The sequence below is a fragment of the Oryx dammah genome, unplaced genomic scaffold (genome assembly GCF_014754425.2).
Source record: "Oryx dammah isolate SB20612 unplaced genomic scaffold, SCBI_Odam_1.1 HiC_scaffold_1, whole genome shotgun sequence".
Classification (NCBI taxonomy): Eukaryota; Metazoa; Chordata; class Mammalia; order Artiodactyla; family Bovidae; genus Oryx; species Oryx dammah.
Window position 1 is genome coordinate 13,272,303 of NW_024070185.1, and position 8,218 is coordinate 13,280,520.

At 37.3% G+C, this 8,218-nt stretch overlaps 1 pseudogene; it reads left to right on the top strand.

The window, feature by feature from the left end:
* The first annotated feature begins 892 nt into the window (after positions 1–892).
* LOC120865177 lies at positions 893–1,614 on the top strand (annotated as a pseudogene).
* The last annotated feature ends 6,604 nt before the right edge of the window (positions 1,615–8,218 follow it).

Sequence of the window (8,218 nt, forward strand, 5' to 3'; positions counted from 1 at the left end):
TATTAGTATACAAGCATTTTCAATGATTAAAGTTCAATCTTGGATTATCTCAGTAATCAAGATTGTGATGAAACAAAATGTAAGAAAAAAATATATGTTGATAGCAGAAAGATACATCAAAATGTGTGCAGCACAAAGCAAAACAAAACAAAAAAACCCCAAAACCTGGATAGGCACATGCAAACAAACAAACAAAAAAATGTGACAGAGACCTTACCGCCTTAAAAAAACAAAAAACAAACAAAAAAAAAACCCTAAACTAAAAATGTATTACACACTTAAATGTAAAGTACAAAACTAAAAGACAACATAGGAGTTAACCTAGATGACCTTAGATATAGTGATGGCTTTATATATTTAACAGCAAAGGTATGATCATGAAAGAAATAGCAGATATGCTAGACATCATTACAATTGAAAAAAAAAGCCGCCAAGTAAAAGTCAATGTGATGAGAATTAGAAGCCATGCCATATACTGGGAGAAAATATTTCTAAAAGACACATACATCTAAAAGACCCTTTCAGCTGGGTAGATGATCCCACAGCCTTCTCCAGCTCAGCTGCCCTGTGCCATCAGCTGTCCAGGTGATTTTCTCTGTGCCTTCACTCTCCCCTCCTGCCTTCATCTCCTTAAGGAGGTGTCCAGAAAATTAAATCCACATACAGGAACACATACACAATCCATCAAAAAAAAAAAAAAAATAAGGGAGCTGGAGCAGGCAGAAGAGTAAGAGAGCACAGGCACAGGAGAGAGGACTCAGCCATTCTTGGAAGAAGAACGGTGCAGGCAGAGGGAGGCTGGAGTTGGCGGGGACCCGGACTCAGGTCTCATAGCCCCTGGGAGCCTCCTTCATGGACCCAGAGATCCTGAAAGGGGCTGCCTCAGCTTAGGATGGACAACTGTGTCAAGTCTCCACTGGTCTGTCTCTGAAGGAAGATGTGCCAAGAGGAGACCAGCTACACAGTGGTGCAGATAAGTGAGGAGGGGCTGGCAGCCAGCGGTGAGCTTCCCAGGCCCCTCCTGATGCTGGCTCAGAACTCTGTGGTCATGCACAACCTGCTGGACCCAGCTTTCATCTTCCTGCATAAGGGCTTCACAGAGAACAGGCAGCCTGACAGATTTCTGTGGCCAGAGGAGATTGAAGAGCTCAGGGAGGCCATCAGAAAATTTGACAAGGACGAAGATGGCTACATCAACTGCCAGGACCTGGGTAACTGCATGAACACCACGGGTTACATGCCCACCGAGATGGAGCTCATCAAGCTGTCTCAGCAGATCAATATGAACCTGGGTGACCACGTGAATTTTAATGACTTTGTGGAGCTAATGGGACCTAAACCCCTGGCGGAGACAGTAGATATGATTAGAGTAAAGGAACTGTGAGATGCCTTCCGAGAGTTTGACACCAATGGTGACAGGGAGATAAGCACCAGTGATTTACGAGAGGCCATGATGAAACTCCTGGGGGTCATCAGCTGGGACAGCGAGACATAGAGGAAATTATCCGAGTTGTGGACCTCAATGAGAATGTGGAGCAACTGGATTTCTCATTGATTCCTAGAGGGGATGCAAAAAGGTACAGACACCTTTGGAAGACAGTTTGCAGTTTCTAATAAGACTAAACAAGCTATTTTCATATAATCCAGCAATTGTTTGATATTTACCCAAAGGACTTGAAAGTGTTATATCTATGCAAAAGTTTGCATATGGGTGTTATATCACTATTTTCAAGCCCTCCCCACAATAAAAAAGATAATAAAGAAATTTGTCAAAACCTGTGAAAATCCAGGAAAAACAGATTTATTTCTTTGAGTAATAAAACTTTGGTAAGTTTTAGCTTACCAAAACTGAGAAGAAATAAAATGTATGGATAATCTCTTACCTAATGAATTTTCAATTTAAAAGTCTCCCATTCTAGAAACTACAAACAATAAATGAAGATATAATACCAATATTAGTTAAGATTTAAAACCAGTATAACTCTGATACTAACTTGAGGATATTATACTTATAGGAACATTAATGGAAAATAAATCCCATGAACATAGATACAAAGACTCATGAACAAACTTTAGCAAATTGAGTTGTTATAATATATCTGATTTATTCCAAGAATTTAAGCTTTATTATTCAAAACAATGTGATTACCTGTTACAGCACACTAGATATGGAAGCATTCTTAGTCTTTTAAGTTATATCTACAAAACATCTACATCACACTCAATGTTGAAATATTTTCTTGCCTTGTGAGGTATACAAGGATACTAGGTATATAAATATTTTATCATGGTAGCAACCTCTATTGTGAGTTATGAAATAAATTATTTAATATGGGAATTAGAGCTTCAAAGCTTTGGGAAGATCTGTACATTTAGAATTGGAAGTTTAAATGTGTCAACAACCTATGATTCTAAGAGAACCAGCAAATGCAATCACAGAAGTAGAACCACACAGAGAATTGAAAGAATTGCGTGGAGGAAGTTGTTGTCTCTGAGATCCACAGCTAAATGATTTGTGATAAACAAGAGAACACTCTTTATCAGTGGGCTTAGTCATCAAGAAGACCTAAACACATGGTAGGGATCAAATTCAGTTCAGTTCAGTCGCTCAATCTTCTCCGACTCTTTGTGAACGCATGAACCGCAGCACGCCAGGCCTCCCTGTCCATCACCAACTCCCGGAGTTCACTCAGACTCATGTCCATCGAGTCAGTGATGCCATCTAGCCATCTCATCCTCTGTCATCCCCTTCTCCTCCTGCCCCAAATCCCTCCCAGCATCAGAGTCTTTTCCAATGAGTCAACACTTCGCATGAGGTGGCCAAAGTACTGGAGTTTCAGCTTTAGCATATTCCCTCCAAAGAAATCCCAGGGCTGATCTCCTTCAGAACGGACTGGTTGGATCTCCTTGCAGTCCAAGGGACTCTCAAGAGTCTTCTCCAACAACACACTTCAAAAGCATCAATTCTTTGGTGCTCAGCCTTCTTCACAGTCAACTCTCACATCCATACATGACCACAGGAAAAACCATAGCCTTGACTAGATGGACCTTAGTCAGCAAAGTAATGTCTCTGCTTTTGAATATACTATCTAGGTTGGTCATAACTTTTCTTCCAAGGAGTAAGCATCTTTTAATTTCATGGCTGCAGTCACCATCTGCAGTGACTTTGGAGGCCCCCCAAAATAAAGTCTGACACTGTTTCCACTGTTTCCCCATCTATTTCCCATGAAGTGATGGGACTGGATGCCATGATCTTTGTTTTCTGAATGTTGAGCTTTAAGCCAACTTTTTCACTCTCCTCTTTCACTTTCATCAAGAGGCTTTTTAATTCCTCTTCACTTTCTGCCCTAAGGGTGGTGTCATCTGCATATTTGAGGTTATTGATATTTCTCCCGGCAATCTTGATTCCAGCTTGTGTTTCTTCTGGTCCAGTGTTTCTCATGATGTACTCTGCATATAAGTTAAATAAGCAGGGTGACAATATACAGCCTTGATGTACTCCTTTTCCTATTTGGAACCAGTCTTGTTGCTTCCTGACCTGCATATAGGTTTCTCAAGAGGCAGTTCAGGTGGTCTGATATTCCCATCTCTTTCAGAATTTTCCGCAGTTTATTGTGATCCACACAGTCAAAGGCTTTGGCATAGTCAAGAAAGCAGAAATAGACGTTTTTCTGGAACTCTCTTGCTTTTTCCATGATCCAGCAGATGTTGGCTATTTGATCTCTGGTTCCTCTGCCTTTTCTAAAACCAGCTTGAACATCTGGATGTTCACGGTTCACGTATTGCTGAAGCCTGGCTTGGAGAATTTTGAGCATTACTTTACTAGCATGTGAGATGAGTGCAATTGTGCGGTAGTTTGAGCATTCTTTGGCACTGCCTTTCTTTGGGATTGGAATGAAAACTGACCTTTTCCAGTACTGTGCCCACTGCTGAGTTTTCCAAATTTGCTGGCATATTGAGTGCAGCACTTTCACAGCATCATCTTTCAGGATTTGAAACAGCTCAACAGGAATTCCATCATCTCCACTAGCTTTGTTCGTAGTGATGCTTTCAAAGATAAGCTTTAATCTGTTAGTCATTTCTGCATCTATTCTTTAATGAATATAAGAATGTCAGCCATCAGTACCCTACTCATGCCCTTGAGCTTTCTGTTTGTCTTTCTCTGTCTCTTTGCCTGTGCCCTCTTTTTGTCAGGAGGAGTCACTTAAATCAAAATACCTTCCTTCACATACTCAATTACCCAACTTTATTATCTCACCTATGACTTCCTTGTTTCCACTTACATAGAAATATTTTAATCTTTTATCTATCTTTAATATTTTAAGCTCTTGATCACTTGTTTCCTCAAATGATTCTTTTTTTTTGGTTTTCATAACAGCAACAACAACAAAAGTCCTGATTTTTCTGGAATTCAGATGATCAGGGTAAACTGTATAATATTTGAGAGCAGAGGCCCTGGGGCCAGATGAACAAAGTTGGATCCTATCTCCGTCATTTACAAGCTGGGGTTGTACGATTTTAGGAAATTTACTTTGTTGTTGTTCTTCAGTTGCCTCAGCTACATAATAGAGATAATATTTGTTTCAACCTGATAGATTAAAGGTCAGTTAGTTAATAGATGCAAAGCTATTTGATCATTTACACTATAAATGTTTAGGCTTTATTGCTCTGTATTTGTGGCTTCTAGAATATGTGGGCAGTGCAGGGTAACAGAGATACTATTTAGCTTGCTGAATGTGTCTAGGAAAGACACGATAAGATATTTTACAGGCATCAAATTTGGAGTTCTTTCTTTGTCCTTTGATGTTCCAAATAGGCCAAAATATGACATTAGTTCACCATACTCCAAACATTAATGTCCTTAATTTTATATAAGTCGGTAGGTATATAAATACATAGATAGATAGATAGATAGATAGATAGAGATAGGTTAAATTATTTTTCCTTGACTTGTAATGCTAATCACTTCTTTGGACTAAGGCTGTAAATGCTTACACATTTATGATCATATTTCCTTAATAACTAAATCAGTTTTCTGAGACAGAAGGGATCAAGGCAGTCATCATCCAGTCAGATGACTGAACTTTATTGATCTTTAGTTCCAGAATTTCTGAGTTATTATGTCTTATTCTATTTTAACATTAGAATTTTGATTGATTATTGGTGTTCCTACTCAATAGTCTAATTAGTCTGACTGTAGCTTCCTGATTATGACTCTGAGGTTTTCTTTCTTTCAAATCTGCTTATATCTTTAATATCAGTTTTACTTTTCTCTGTGTTATGTTTTTTCCTGACAGTCTCTTCACTCTTTGTGAGTTGTTATGTTCTTTACTAAAGGAACTTCAGTTATTATCTGGGGCCTAGGCTGTTGATAGCCTCCCAAATTTCTGCCCAATAAAAGACTCAATTCTTTAGACTCATTACAGTATTTCAGGTCCTGCAATTAGTTTGGTAAAATAGATAAGGGGCAGGCTAGCATATAGATTTCAGGATACATCCTTTAAAAATGTCCATAGTTCTACTTCCTGCTCTTGAAGCCCTGGCATGCTGCAGTCCATGGGGTCATAAGGAATCAGACAGAATTTGGTGGCTGAACAACAACAACCTGTTTCATTCAAGTTATTTAATTTTTTGGCATACAATTACTCAAAATAGTTTCATATAATCATTATTATTTCTGAAAGGTCAATAATAATTTTAATTGTTTCAGTCACTTGAGTATTTTTTTCCTCTCTCTTTTCCTTGATCAGTCTATCTAAAATTATGTCACTCTTGTTGATATTACAAATGATCAATTTTTATTTCCTTAATTTTCTCTAGTGTTTTTCTATCCTCAGTTTGTTTCATTTTCACTTTAGTATTTATAATTACTTCCCTTTTTTTGCTTTACATTTAGTTTAGTTTTTTTTTTTTTTTTTTTTTTTTATATCTTAAAATGTTTTGTTATTGTTTTTTTTTTTTTTTTTTAATATAAGCAATCAGAGCCACAAAGCACTGCCTTAGCTGAATCTGGTAAATTTGTGCATATTATATATTAATTTTTTGATGTGAATGTATTTTTAATTTGTTATGAATTAATCTTTAACCCATTAGTTATTTAGAAGCGTTTTTTAAAAATTTCTGCATATTTGCAAATTCCATTTTTTCTACTGTCACTGATTTCTAATTTCACTTAATAATGTTCAGAAAACAAACTTGCATCATTTCAATTTAAATTTAATTGAAATAATATGTCACCTGTTATATAGAATATTCTCTGTGATCTTAAGAAGAATGTGTAGTCTGCTGTTGTCAACTATAATTTTCTGTGGTTGGTTGTTAGATCTAGTTGTTTCTATGATGTTCTTAAAGTCTTCTATTTTCTATTTTAATTTCTAATTGTTTTTATATCCATTATTTAAAAAGAAGTATTTAAGTCTCTGATACTACGACTGAGTTGAATTATTTCTCCCTTTAGTGATACCAGTTTTTGCTTTTTACATTCTGAGTTGTTGTTAGGAAAATGTATTTTATAATCTTTCAGATATATTATCATATCATTTAGAAATGAATCCCTAATCTCCAATAGCATCTTTGGTTTTAAAGTCTGTTTTGTCAGATATTAGCATAACGACTTTAGCATGCATGTGTTTGCAGTTTGCATGTTATCTCTTTTCCCATTCTTTTAATTTCAGCCAATTTGTAGAGTTGCATTTGAAGTCTGTCTCCAATAGACAACATAGAGATATGTCTTGTTTTTAATCCTCTCTGACAAATTCTACATTTTGCCTGCACTGTTTATTCACATTCAATAATATTGATGTTAGATGTTTGCCATTTTACAAATGCCTAATGTTTATCCCTTTCTGTTCTTCCTTAAAAGTTATTTGCTTAGTCATATCCAACTCTTTGTGAGCCCATGGACTGTAGATTGCCAGACTCCTTTGTCCATGAAGCCCTCCACGATACGGGAGTGAGTAGCTGTTTCCTTCTTCAAGGAATCGTCCCGACCCATAGACAATAAATTGTTTATTTGTCTGCGTCACCAGAGAAGCCCCAGTTCTTCCTTAACTCCTTCCCTTTCCACTAAGTGAAGATTTTCTAGTACAGTATTTAACTTTGTTAAGGATTTTTCCACTATTTTTTTTGTTGGTAATTTAATTATCTTTAGCTTATTTTTTAATTGGAGGAAAATTGCTTTACAGTGTTGGAATAGTTTCTGCCATAAAACAACACAAATCAGTCATAATTGTACACATATGTACATATATGTGCAAGAGGGAGGCTCACCTCCCTCTTGAGCCTCTCTCCTGAGCTTCCTCCCATCCGGCCTCACTAGATAATCTGAGTGCCTGGCTGGGCTCCCTGTGTACTATAGCAACTTCTCACTAGCTATCTATTTTACACATGGTAGTTTATAATATATATGTCTATGCTACTTTATCCATTCATTCCATCTCTCCTTCCCCCACTGTGTCCACAAGTCAGTTATCTATGTCTGGGTCTCTATATCTTCCCTGCAAATAGGTTCATCAATAACCATTTTTTCTAGACTCCATATATATGCACTGATATACAATATTTCCTTTTCTCTTTCTGACCTACTTCACTCAGTATAACTCACTCTAGGTTCATCCACCTCACTAGAAAACAGACTCATATGCATTATTTTTGTGGCTGAATAGTGTTCCATTAGTGAAGAGAAACTAAAGAGCTTCTTAATGAGGGTGAAGGAGAAGTGTGAAAGAGCCAGCTAAGACTAATTATTAAAAAACAAAAAACTAAGATCATGGCATCTGCTCCCATTGTTCCATGGCAAATAGAAGGGGAAAAGGTGAAAATAGTGACAGATTTCCTCTTCTAGGGCTCTGACAACACTACAGATGGTGACTGCAGCCATGAAATCAGAAGATGATCACTTCTTGGTAGGAAAGCTATGACAAACCTAGACAGTCTGTTGAAAAGCAGAGGCATTATTCTGCCAACAAAGGTCTGTGTAGTCAAGGGTATGGTCTTCCCAGTGGTCACATGGGGTTGTGAGAGCTGGACTTTAAAGAAGGCAGAGTGCCAAAGAATTGATGCCTTCCAACTGTGGTGCTAGAGAAGACTCCTGAATGTCCCTTGGACAGCAAGGAAATGAAACCAGTCCATCTTAAGGGAAATCACCCCTGAATATTGACTGGAATGACTGATGCTAAAGCTGAAGCTCCAGTATTTTAGTTATCTGATGCGAAATAGA